We start from the raw sequence: 13,401 nt of genomic DNA, 5'->3' as shown, positions 1-13,401 counted from the left end.
CGTCCACCATTCACCTCTCCTTTCCTCTACCCCGTTCCCCTCCCCTTTCCACTGCCCGTTCCCCTCCCACATCCCCTCCCCTCTTCCCTTCCCCAGTTCCCATCCCCCGCTCGCCTCCCCCATTCCCCTCCCCCTTCCCTTCCTCCTACTCCTAACCCTAACCCCTAACAAAATCCTAAACCTAACCTTAACACTACCGATACGCCCTACCACCACTCCACGTCCCCTAACTCTATCCCCACCCCGTCCACTAACCCTAACTTTATCCCTACGCCTATGCTGCCCCCTAACCCCAACCCTAATGCTACCCACCATCCCCTAACCCAAAACCTCACTCCTCCTCTACCCCACTGCTCCTACCCCCTTCCCCTATACCTAACACAAACCCACTTCCCCGAACTATAAACCTAACCATAAACCAAGATATAGCCCTACCCCGTCCCCTAACACTAACCCTAATGCTACCTCTACACTGCTCCTTACCCTAACCCTAACTCTACCCAACTTCCCCAACCCTAAACTAAACCCTACCCCTATCCCTTACAATCTACCCCCTTCCCCTAACCCTACCACCTATCCCTTCCCCATACCCACACCCCCTACAACTACCCCCTACCCTATCCCTTACAACCTACCCCCTTCCCCTAACCCTACCTCCTACCCCTTCCCCATACCTGCACCCCCTACCACTACCCCTACCCTATCCCTTACAACCTACCCACTTCCCCTAACCGTACCTCCTACCCCTTCCCCATACCCGCACCCCCTACCACTACCCCCTACCCTACCCCTTACCACAACCCCTACCCTTACCCCCTTCCACTACCCCCTTTCTCCTACCCCCCTTCCCCTCCCCCTCCTTCCCCTAGGTTAGGGGTAGGAAGGGGAAAGGGAAGGGGGAGGGGAAGGGGAGGAGGAGAAGGGGAGGGGAAGGGGGAGGGTTAGGGGAGGGGAAGGGGGAGGGGAAGGGGAGGGGGTAAGGGGAAGGGAAGGGGAGAGGGGAAGGGGGAGGTGAAGGGTGGAGGGCTGGGGTTAGGGCATAGGTGTGAGGGAAGGGGAAGGTGAGCGGGAGGGGTAGAGAAGAAGAGGGGAAGTGGGTGAAGGGACATGGAAAAGGCAGGGAATGGGGTTGGCAGGGCCAGAGGGAGAAGAAGAGGAGGGATTCAGGCCATCATGATGTGTCCGTCCTCTGTTCAGCTGGGATGCGAGGTTCTTCTGGACTCGTGTCTTGTCTCTGAGATCGCTCCTTCTCCTGGGAAGAGAAATATGGGTGATAGAGATATTGTCTCTGAGGCCTGATCACAATGACTTTGGAGGGTCCCAAACCTTCCCCCATCATCCCCCCTACCCCTGAACACTGGAGCCTTTCCCCTTCCTCTGCTTAACCTGAGGAAGTGTGTTTTGGCGAAACCCACGATCTCTCTCTGCAGAGCTCAGAGCAACGGGTCTCCATCAGGCAACACCCTGGTTCTCCACGATATGGCAGCAAGATGCTAGACAATCATGGATGGATCAGTCGAGACCGTTCAGCTGATCCATCTGAACCTACCCCACAACAATGTTACCCTCCCCTCCCTCACACCAATACCCTCCATTTTTCTTTAATTCCTGTCCATATTAAAATCCTTTTCATGCCTTTTTTGGACTAGCCTCCGCTACTACCCCGGCAATGCATTCCAGCCACCCACTACATTCTGTGTGAATAAAATGTACCCCTCACGTCTTGACTAATTTTCCCTCAGCTCACCTTATTTAGACGTCCTCTGGTATTCTCGCCCCAGGAATGCACACAATATTCCAAGTGTGGTCTGACGAGAATTTTATACATCTGCAACGTTACCTCTCGGTTCTTGAACTCAATCCCATGACTCCTGAAGGCCAGCACACAATATACCATCTTAAACTCCCTCTCAATTTGCACAGCAACCTTGAGTGATTTATGGAGCAGGATCTAAATATTTCTCTGTCCTGCACACTGGTCATAATCCTGCCATTAACCAAGTGCTCTGCCCACACATTCTTGTAATCCGCATTCAATGAAGATATTGGTCTATATGAAGCTACTTTTAATGGGTCTCCAACCTTCTTTGGAATAACTGTTATTTGTGCCCTTGAAAATGACTCTGGAAATAAACCTGGACCAGTTGCTTATTTAAGTACATCTGATTTACAGGATTGAACTCCATCTGTCACTTCTCTGAAAACTAGATGACCTATGACAACCTTCTACACTGTCTACAACATCTCTACCTCTGTGTCATCCCCTGACGTACCCACCCTTCCACTCCCATCATCATTCATAAAAATCACAAAGAGCAGGGGTCCCAGAGCAGATCCCTTTGGAGCGCCACTAGTCATTGTTCCATCTACTACTACCCTCTGTTTTCTGCAGACAAGCCAATTCTGAATCCACACAGCCAAGGCTCCATGGATCCCACGCCTCCAGACATTCTGAATGAGGCCTCCGTGGGGACCTTGTCAAGAACCTTACTAAAATCCTCGTGCAGCACATACAGACCTTGACCTTCATCTATTTCCTTTGACACCTCCTCGAAAAACTCAATTTGACTCGTGAAGCAGGACCTGCTCCTCACAAAACTTTCCATGAGTTTGCCCAGCATGTTTGGGCATTGCCCTCGGCCCCAGTATCTGCAGACTTTCTGGCCAGTCCCTCCCTTACCCCTTCCCAGAGCTTCCGCATCCATTACAACATCAAGCATTGCTGCCGAGTACAGGCCCTTTGGCTCATAAAGGCTGTCCTGACCTTTGGAAATGTTCTCCACAACCTTTACCTGTACCACACCCATAGGAACATTGGAAGTGGGAATAGGAGTAGGACAAAAATGGCCTATCGAGCCTGCTCCGCCATTCAATACGATCATGGCTGATCTAATTTATGACCTAACTCGATCTACCCTGCCTTCTCGCCATATCCCCAAATTCCTCTATCATATAAAAATTCTGTTCCCTTACATCCACATGCTCGTCTCAGAGACTTTTATATGTACCTATTCTACCAACCACTACCACTTTCTCCGGTGATGCATTCAAAGCTCTCACAACTCTCTGCATAGAAAAAATCTCGCCTCACCTGACACTTTAGGAAAGGTTTCTGGCTGTTAATTCCATCTAAGACCCCACAATCTTATTTAGAATAAGTTATTAAGCTGTGGAAGGGGCAAGTTGGGAGAGGGAGGAGGGGAGGGAGCTGGTGGGGGAGAGGTGAGAGCTGGTGGGGAGGGGACAAGGCCGTGTTGGGGAGAGGGATCAGGACCGCGTTGAGGTGGTGAACGGGCAGACACGGGTGGATCTACCTGCCGAAATAAAGGAGCAATAAGAAGGCCATCTCGGGATCTACCAGCATCTTCTGGGGCTTGATGTCTCAATGGCAAACCCCCTGAGGATGGATGTAGGCCAGGCTCTGCTACAGCTGGTACATGAACATCTGGCAACACAACGATATAACATGACCCACTCTGCCTCCACACTGGCCGGGTCTATATCCTGAGGATAAGGGGAGGTGGGTGAAGGGCCCCTCCCTGCCAATCAACATCCATCCTCATCATCCTCCCCACCCCTCTCCCCTCACTACCCTTTATCTCCTCACCAATACCCATGGAGACCCTCATGCACCCTTCATCGATATCCAGTCCCCAGCGAGACTCAGCCAGTAAACTCCTTCATATCCTCCAACCCCACCATCCAAGCTTGCCCCAGTGGACAACTTGACCACCCAGACCCACAACCACCTTGATGTAGATCATGGGAATGGGCTGCTTGGCCTTGTTGAAGTGCTGGGCCATGCAGTGAACCGTCTCGGGAACATAGTCCAGACCCAGATTCAAATAAACCTCCTCTTTCTCTTGAACACAATACAAACCTGTCAGCTGGATTTACCCTCCAACACCCAGCGCCTCTCCCAACAAGAGTGCAAGCCCCTCCTGTTCTCTGTAGGCATGATGCCCCCAGTGCTTAACACAACATGGCATGAATCCAAGGGCTCAGCGAGCAGAGCGTCAACAGGCCGTAGTGGACCCGTCCGCTGCCCCATCATTCGGCTTCTGGTGAGACTGCACAAAATGTGCAGCTCTGACCGACCTCCCTCGTGAGACAAGGATTCACCGGGAGAGAAAAACCATTGACGTTTCGAGATGAGAAATGTCTGCAGCCGGGTGTTGGCTGGGGTCGAACATGTGGAGGCTGAGTTGTTGGGACGATTCAGAGCAGGCGTTGATTTGGAAGCGCACCAAAAGGTTCTGGGGAAGTGAGTTATGGGGGAAAATACATTCGTGAAATGAATTGGGGAAACAGACTGAAGGGGCTGAGTGGCCGAATTTGGCGACCTTGTCTTGTCGTCTTGGCTGCTGCTGTCTGGAGTTGAAATGGCAAGAGGTCATGAGTTAATGGGTGAGGAGCAGGGCAGCCAGCGTTAAGGAGTCGACACTGGTCAGAGGGGCAGGATGGAGGCAACAGAGGGGCTGCAGCGAGACAGATCGATTGAAGGAATGGGGAAGGTAGCAGCAAATGAAATGCATCGGAGTGGGGGTGGGGTGGGTGCAGGTGGATCTTACCTTGACTACAGAGGAGTAGAAGTTGAGAAGAGGGACGATGATGGTGTGATCCAACTTTCGCACGATCTGCAGTTTGCGGTTCTATGGCGAGAGAGGAACATCAGCAAGGCTGGGCGATGGGTCGGGGCCCTGAGGGGCGACTTGTCCAAGTTGAGGGGGGAGGCGGAGAGGAGATTCGTCCAGAGGTCAGAGGTGGGGAACTCCTAGGGAGGCCGAAGTGGGGGACTCATCGAGAGTTGGTGGGGGGGACTTTTCGTGTCGCTGGAGCGGGGACTCATCAGGGGGTTCAATTAAGTATCACTTCAGTTTTTATGATTGTTTTCCAAGCTTCTACTAAACAATTAATTTGCAGAAAATCTCTGATATTTGCCAGGTGTGTGTGTGTGTGTGTGTGTGTGTGTGTGTGTGTGTTTGTGTGTGTGTGTGTGTGTGTGTGTGTGTGTGTGTGTGTGTGTGTGTGTGTGTGTGGTGGGGAGGGTGGGTGGTTGTGTGTGGGGAGTGGGGGTGCTGTTGTGGGTTTGTGTGACTTTCTCTGTTTCCAAACCCCATGGCTGCTTTGGTCTCTGTCAGATGCTCCTCTTTCCACCCACCCTTCAAAAATGTGTTTGTGGTGTTTTTCAATTGGGTGTAATTGTGTGAAACGGGCTCATGTGTCGCAAGGGCCTGTGAACATGCTGTAGGCCTAAAGTTAAATATCATGATATTCCATTTCCCCACAACTGCTCCTCCCCCTCACCTTGAATCTCTTGTCCTGCAAGATCTTCTTGATGGCAATCAGCTCTCCGGAGTCCACCAGCCTTGCCTGGTACACCACACCGAAAGATCCATTGTCAATGATTTTAACATCTGTGCAGGACACCACCTTGGGGACGTTGGGTCCATGACCCGGTGTGGCCACCTCTGTTGTGACCTTATTGCCATGTTATCTAGGGCAGAAGCAGCAGCATTTACACACCCAGAGGGTACACAACAGGTCATTTATACCAACCCAGCCTTGCTGTCCAAGTTAGTCTCCACCCCTTCCTCTAACTCCCTTCCAAGGGTCACCAAAATGTCAGAATTGGTCCTCTGGTGGTTCTTTCCAGCCTCTCAGTAGAAATATTGCCACCCCAGTTCCCTCTTTGATCACTCTCCTCAGACTGAGGCCAGTTCCGCAGCCGTTCACTTTGTCTACAACCCTCCCTCCATGAGAGCACGTCCCGGGGAGATGAAGCACTCTGAACCCCACCAAGGGTTTAGCAGAAGCCCTCCACATTCCCAGAAGCTCAGCAACACCGTGATCTTCCATGATGCAAGCGAGACCTCGTCGGATGAGGGAGCAGGTGGGGCGGAGATAGACCCATGCTTTATCGCTCAACTCTGCTGGGTCCGCCGTAGCAGAAACACTTTCTAGCACCTTGATCCAGGTCCACTGGGGGAAAGAATCCTATCCAGGTTTGGCGGGTGTGGGGGTGTATGCAAGGGTGGAAGGGATCTTGTAACCCGGGGGGGTTGGGGGTGGGTGGAGGAGTGGTCCTGTCTCTCAGTGGACAGATCCCATTAAGGTGGAGGGGGAGCTCTGTCCCATTTCTGTTGAAAGGTCTACCTTCCATCCCCCTCGCAACTTCTCTTCTCCCTCAGACACCTCACACTCTCCTCTGCCCCGATTCCTCTACCACACTCTTATCCCCCACCCAACACCACCCCCATGGTTTCCCCAGTGCTTTCCATCCCCTCGCACCCCATCCCCCCAGCTCAACCCTATGTCCCCTACCTCTGATCCAATCTCCCTTTACATTACCCTGTGGTGCAACCCCGTTCCTTCATTCTCCCCTCCAATCCTACAGACCCCATCCCTGTATCCCCTCACATGCCATTGTTCTCCCCTCCCCAGCCCCCTCCAGTGGCCTCATAAAGTGCCCTGCACTCAGGATGGGGAGAGGGGATTAAATGCAGCCTCCATTCTCTCCGCCCACACTGGTTGAAGGATGGTGCCAGAGGAGGCTCTGTCCCAGTAGGGGAGCCTGTAACAGGCTCTTTATCTCACCCATTGGTGCAGGGTGCTTCCAAACACAACCCAGTTGATCAGAGGGTCACTGGGATGAGACAGCGTCCTACTCCGACATGGGGGCCAGAATCCCCTTCCAGGAGAGGCATCTTTCTCGTGTTGCTGTGCCATGGCACGACTCAGCTATGGCTGCCCCATGCAGTGACATCATCACCCCCTCTGTGTCATCATCTCCCCCCTCTGTGACACCTCCCCTCTCTGTGACACCACTAGTGTAATGGGCAGGGACATCCAACCATTTAAACCCTCCTCAATTTCCCCAAGCAAGGGGAGAATAATTCAGCTGGTCTAAATTACTCGTTGTTATCTATTCTAACTCCTAGATATTTGATTCCATTTTGCCTCCACATTTGTTGACTATTTTCTTGACATTGGCTCTAATCCCCCTTCCTAAGTGACATGATTTTGCACATATCCCAAAAGAACTTATACCCAGAGATCTCCCCATAGTCCTCCAGGGTGGAGCACAACTTGGGCAATGAGTGTGTCGGGTCTGTCAGATATATCAGAACAACTTCTGCAAATAAATTGATTTCATGCTCTTCCTGGCCTGTTCTGAAACCTTTAATGCCTGAATCCTGGTGAATGGCCTCAGCTAATCACTCCATGGCCAGTACAAACTCACTCACTGGGGGTGTGGGGGGGGGGTGTGTCTGACCTTGATCGGCATGCCTGTTGGCTTCCTCTGTCCCTCTCATCTCGACATCAGTGGCTCAGGTTGGGAGAGTCTGTGCTGCCTCCTGCAGTGCACAGCAGCACTGCTGGACCACCTTTATCTCCTTATTTTCCTGGGCCCTCTGCAAATCTTTCCTTTCTATGATCTCACATTGGTTTCCCAGGAGAAACACTGGCAGCCAAAAGGCACCCTCTGATTCCCCTTAGATTTTGGGAACCCCGACTTCTTGAAGTGGGACCACACGTGGTGACCTATTTTCTCAAGATGTGGATCCAGGAGCTTGGACCAGTCTACCAATTTGCCGTGGTCCACCAGCATGCTTGCCAAGCTCCCCAACCCTGCACTCTCGTCAGTCCACCACCAGATCTTGTTCTCCCTGCCTGCACTAGATTTCCTGTCCCGATTCCAAAGCATCTCCACTGCAGCTGTGTTCAGTCGGAACTCAAAGGACCCTGCTCACTGCACCAATTATTATGTGTGTGAAACTGATTCGAGGGGTCCCAAGGGTGGAGAATTTGAACACAGTTGTCTTTTATTGACATGTAGTGAAGTCGCATGAGGAGTAAAAGACACACACAGACACAAACTCGCCGGATTAATCGATACACTTGCAACCACTCGTGGAGAGAAGACTTGATAATCAACTTGTCACATACGATACCTTGAACAGGTCATTCATTCACTCATTGATCTTGGATGCCTGTGGGTGGTAGGGGATATGCAGGTGGCCCCAAATACTTGGCATCACCACCCATTGCTGGTCGGACGTTACCCGATAGGGTATTCCACATATGGAGCACGCTTAAATGGTGCTTGATCGGCCCGCTGGCAAGATATCCGAGTATGTGCTGACCATCGTGAGAACATATCACTTTTTATTTTGGCAGGGGAGAGGCCTGATATGGTCAATTTATCAGACTTGGCCAGCTCCCGAACCCCAGCGAATGTGGCCCTTGGTTTTAATTGGTGACAAATAGGGCATTTGGCCATCACAGTTCTTGCAACATCATGAGACCCCCAGATCCTTTGTCCATCATAGTTCCCCCATATGCCCACATTTATGATGCACCAATGCTGCCAAGGCTCCGGGGTCACTCTGCTTGGGGAAAATAGTGGCAGAGCATATTTGAGCAGCTCAGTTCCAAGTGGCATCACGTCAGCTTCAGCGGTTTTCCTGGAGGGGTGTCCATCCACGTGGTGGACCCTGACTATTCTTTTGTTGTTCCACCTCTCAGAAGATCTGCCAGTGCTGTTGTCCTCAGAGCAGGCAGCCATGGATCTGCCTCCCTGTCTCCTGCCGCCGACCCATCCACACTGACGTGCTGTTTGGCACAGCCCAGAAATCCTGTGGCACTAATCGGAAAGGAGGCTCCTGGGCCCGCCTGGTTGTCCCTTTTCGGATCAGTGCCACAGCTGCCAACTTGGACAGTTGGCTCTCCCCTCCACCTCACCCTCTTGTGTCAGTACTTTATCTGTGGTGGGCTGGAGCACTCCCACCTTACACCTCTGTTTTTCGCACCTCCATCAGCCGGAGCCGTCAGTAAACCAAGCTTTTTCCTGCTGTCCAGCATTGAGGATGTTGAACGGTTTGCCCCAGGCCATGGTGCCAAGCTCTTCTTGGGGTCATTCAGGTGGGAGGCTGTCACTTTCGGGCAGGACATGATCTGTTCTTGCAAGTGGCTCAGCCCTTCGGGCCCGGCCTCTCTGCAGTCTGCCATGTACTATTTCTTCGGTCCGCTGTGAGTGGCATCCGCAGATTTAACCCATCACATGTTGGGGAGGTGTGGCTGGAGTGTGACTGCCTCTATTGCCATCTGGTTCTCTGTGGTGAGCAGACGAGCATCTGACACTCACATGGGGAGTCGCGGGAGGCAGCTTCCAGGAGGGAATTGAACCAGAAGCTGTGTGGGACTCGGCGACCTTGCCTCTTTTGCTCGAGGCTCCACTAGGCCATTGTCTTCATGGCAGAGACAAATAATTCAAAGGGTCTTCCAGTTTTGAGGGGTTGGGGGGTGCTTGTGGTCAGTGGCAGTGGTGTTCAACAGCGTGTTTTGCCATTTAAGAAGCCATTTGTTGTTCAGGTCATCAATGAAGCGTAGAGTTTTTTTTTCTGGGCAACATTGTACAGTAGATGGAGGGGCAGGGTGAGATGGGGAATATGTTGGCACCAGTAACCCAAAAGACCCACAAAACTTTGTGCCTCAACTTGTTGGTGGGCACCGCAATGAGGATTTTGCTTTGAGCAACCATTGATATTTCTCTGCTGCCTGGATTCTCAGGAAAAAGACTGTTGGACTAGGACCCTGGACCTTTTCCAGGTGGTGCCTCCCTGGTGCCAGTGTCTGGGGTGTTGCTGCTGGTGTCCAAGACATCCTAAAGTGGGCCAGAGGTTGTGGTATATGGAGATACCAATGACATAGGGAGGAAGAGGGAAGAGTTCCTGAAAAGTGGGTCCAGGGCGTTTGGTGAGAGCTGAAAAGAAATAGCTTGAAGGGACTCATGTTGGGATGACTGTCTGGGCCATGCGACAGTGAGAGCAGGAACAGAATGAGGTGGAGGATGAAGGCGTGGCCTGAAGGTGTGGGTTAAAAGCCCCTTGAGGACATCCTTCTTGCCTTGCTCGGGAGGCTGATGTCGGAAGTCGATGAGCCTTGCTGCCATGTCCTGATGAGCAAGAACATCATGGAGGAGTAATGGATGTCATCAGCGGTGATCTCTTGGAGGTGGAACTGGTCCTTGGCCTGTTTAAACCCCACGTGTGGCTGCGACATCCAGAACGTTGACAGCTTCAACCAAACCATCTGAAGAGCCACCTGGACCGTGACTTCAAGTCCAACTGAAGGGTTGGGTCCTGCTGAGGTCACCACTGTAGCAGACACTTCTGTTGAGGAGAGAAGGGGGAGGGGGTAGGATATTGGGGATTGGGTGGGGGGTGGTTTCTTTATTCTTTCTTTTATAGATGCCACACATTAGATGAGCATTATCATTGTGTGAATTTGTTGTGGTTTTAAGTTTATAAATATTTTTTTTAAATGATCGGCAGGACCACGAGTGGCAGATAGGATCATGGGGACTCTCTCCCCCCAACCCACCCACCCCAAATATCAATGGGATAAACCGGGTTCATTGTCAAAGTTGTCGAGGATCCTTTCCACCTGCCCACAGCATTTGGCAGCTCTTGTCGTCGGGAAAGAAGTCGAGGAATATCGGAGCCAGTTGCACCAGGCCCAGAAACTGATTCTTCCTGCAAGCAGGGAGAATGGAGAATGATGGATGACCGGCTCAGACAAAGACTCCATGACTCTGCTATTGATTCAACAGAATTTATTTCTTTTTTGGGAGGGACTGCACATGTATCATTTGTCTCTCTGTGCATAGGTCCGGTTGTGTATTTGCAGAGGTTTCCACCATGAACACAGTTTCCTCGGGTTCAATTTGAATGGGTACAGAGGAGCTTTCCTGGATTGGAGAATGTATCTCATGAAACAAAATTGACTGAGTTTGGGCTTTTTCCTTTTTCACCCCAAAATTAACTTTATTCTAAAATTATTGACCAAGAGGACAACTGTTCCATGTCTTTCCTCATCCTCGTGTTGCATGCCTATATTCCTTTCACTGCACCTGTTCTCTGTTTAGCATCATTCTACCACTTTGACACCTCGTGGTTACTCCCTGCACTCTGTGGTTGAAGGGGTTCCCCTTAGTCTCTGCCCCTCAAGACCCGGAGGATTAGAGTCCTTCCCCACAGCGCCCTCATGTTGGCTGCGCCAAGCCTCAGTGCTTCTCTGGAATAGGCCGGTGGGCAGCGTTCCCTCATGCACATCTCCATGTGCTAAAAGACCAGCAGGTTAACGTCGAACAGCTATGCCCTTCGGACCTCGATGTTGTTCTGACCTATCAATTCCAAGCAAAATAAATACTAGACCCTTCCTCCTTCATAACCCTCCATTCTTGCAATGGAGGGAGTGCAGAGGTGATTCACCAGGCTGATACCTGGAATGGCAGGAATGACTTATGAGGAAAGATTGCGCAAATTGGAATTGTACTCGCTGGTGTTGAGAAGATTGAGAGGGGATCTCATAGAGACATATAAAATTCTGGCAGGACTGGACAGAATGGATGCAGATGGGATGTTTCCGATGATAGGAAAATCCAGAACCCGGGGCCATGGTTTGAGGATAATAGGCAAACCATTTAGGACCGAGATGAGGAGGAATTTTTTTACCCAGAGGGTGGTGAATCTGTGGAATTCATTGCCATAGAGAGCAGTAGAGGCAGGTTCATTAAATATATTTAAGAGGGAATTAGATATATTTCTTCAGTATAAGGGTATTAAAAGTTACGGAGAGAAAGCTGGGACGGGGTACTGAACTTTAAGATCAGCCATGATCTCGTTGAATGGCGGAGCAGGCTCGAAGGGTCGAATGACCTACTCCTGCTCCTATCTTCTATGTTTCCTTCATTCATGTGTCCAAGAAGCCTTTAAATGCTGCAAATATTTCATCCTTCATCACCACTCCTGGCAAGGCATTCCTGGCACCCACAACTCTGTGTAAAAACAAGTACCCCTGATATTGTCCCTAAACCTTCCTCCCTTTGCTTTGGGCTTCTAGTGTTTGCTTCTCTTATCTGGGTTTCAGGCAGACCAAAGGGCATCTTTCACTGAGATTCTGGTCTTCCAGCAGTTCTGGATGTCTGTCTCTGGATGCTCTGCTCAGGGGACCACCCCGCAGTATCTCATCAAGTCCTAGTCTCTGTGTCAGCAGGAATTCCATGCTGACCACTGCCTGATGGCCCTGTGGTCAATAGTGTTTGTCTATGCAACCATTCCCATGAAGGTGATGGGGCAAAGTCCTGCTGACTAGGACATTGTGTGGCATCAGGGCCAGACCAATCTTTCGCAACACCTGAGCCAGGTAGAACCTCAGCACATAGCGGCTTTTGGTGCCCTTGCACTTTGTTTCCAAGCACAGCCATACACAATAGCCACGCTGGTTAGGGTTATGCCCCCATTGATTGACGACGTACATGGTCCTCCAGACTCTGTCCATTTTGGACCCCCACATGAATAGGAAATGTGTTTTGGGAATTGACAGGGTGGAGGTGTGGGGATGGGCCACACCTGCCTCACGTGCAGCAGTACCAAGAGCTCCTTGCAGCTGATGACCAGGTTCTACCGGATTGACAGAGTTGGGCATCTCTGTGGTTCTCCCTGTCTCCTGGAACTGGGGGTCTCCTTACTGCTCCCCATCTCCTTGAGTTGGTACTTTGTTCTCCACCATCACCACAAGAAAACCAAGACCCCTGGATGGAGGGCAGAGGCACAGAGAGATCAGTGAGAATACGGGTAGTTTCAACAGGGTGGGGTCCATCCTGATGCCTGATAACAGGAGGAAACCAACGGGGGAGGAGGATGCAGGGCATTCGATAGCAGGTGGGGCAGGGTGTAGACATGGCAGCTGACTGGAATTGTCAGGGGGATACTGAGACCTGGGAGAGGAGGGGAAGGAGGGTGCAGTTGTGTTCTGACGAGAGAGTACTGAGGGAGGGGCAACATGGGTAGAACCTCAAGGCAAGGGACCCCTGAATTTTTTGCAGGGATGTGCTCTGCAAATAGACTCACAGATATCCAGCAAAGAGCATCTTTGTTCCCCCTGCCATCAGGAAGGAGATATGGAGGAATAAAAGCAGAGAAGCCAGGGAGGGAAATAGCTCCTTCCCACAGGCCGTGAGATTGACAAGGCAACATGAGCTGGATGGGAGCTAAGAATGAAAAGATGGAGAGGAATATGGACAGATTACAACAGCACAGCCAGCAGGAGAGTGGGGCCGAATGGCCTGTTTCTGTGTTGTCTATCTGGACCAGCCTTTTGAGTTCAAGCTTTAAAAGACCAAACCATTTTTAAATTTAATATCAACGGTATAGAATGAATCAAGAGACAAGATGTCTGTCCAGCAGCAAGCGTCGAAGGCACTTCCTGAAACGGAGGCTCTGAAACCACAGGAAGGTTCTGGCCGGAATGAGGCCCGGCTTCCTCTGGAAGGAGGAGACGAGGCAGGGATAATGTGGCGGAAGGGGTGGGGAGGGGAGGGGGTAGGAATGCCTT

General features: G+C 51.3%; 1 long non-coding RNA gene across 1 annotated transcript; it reads right to left on the bottom strand.

Moving 5' to 3' along the window:
- Positions 1-836: 836 nt before the first annotated feature.
- Positions 837-6,729, bottom strand: LOC138745298 (uncharacterized). Its single transcript, XR_011346148.1, has 4 exons — positions 6,598-6,729; positions 5,308-5,497; positions 4,572-4,652; positions 837-1,252 (listed from the first exon to the last, which is right to left on the bottom strand). It is a non-coding gene; the product is annotated as an uncharacterized lncRNA (long non-coding RNA).
- Between the last annotated feature and the right edge of the window lie 6,672 nt (positions 6,730-13,401).

The sequence above is a fragment of the Narcine bancroftii genome, chromosome 11 (assembly GCF_036971445.1).
Source record: "Narcine bancroftii isolate sNarBan1 chromosome 11, sNarBan1.hap1, whole genome shotgun sequence".
Lineage (NCBI taxonomy): Eukaryota > Metazoa > Chordata > Chondrichthyes > Torpediniformes > Narcinidae > Narcine > Narcine bancroftii.
This window is presented reverse-complemented; position numbering and strand designations above follow the sequence as displayed.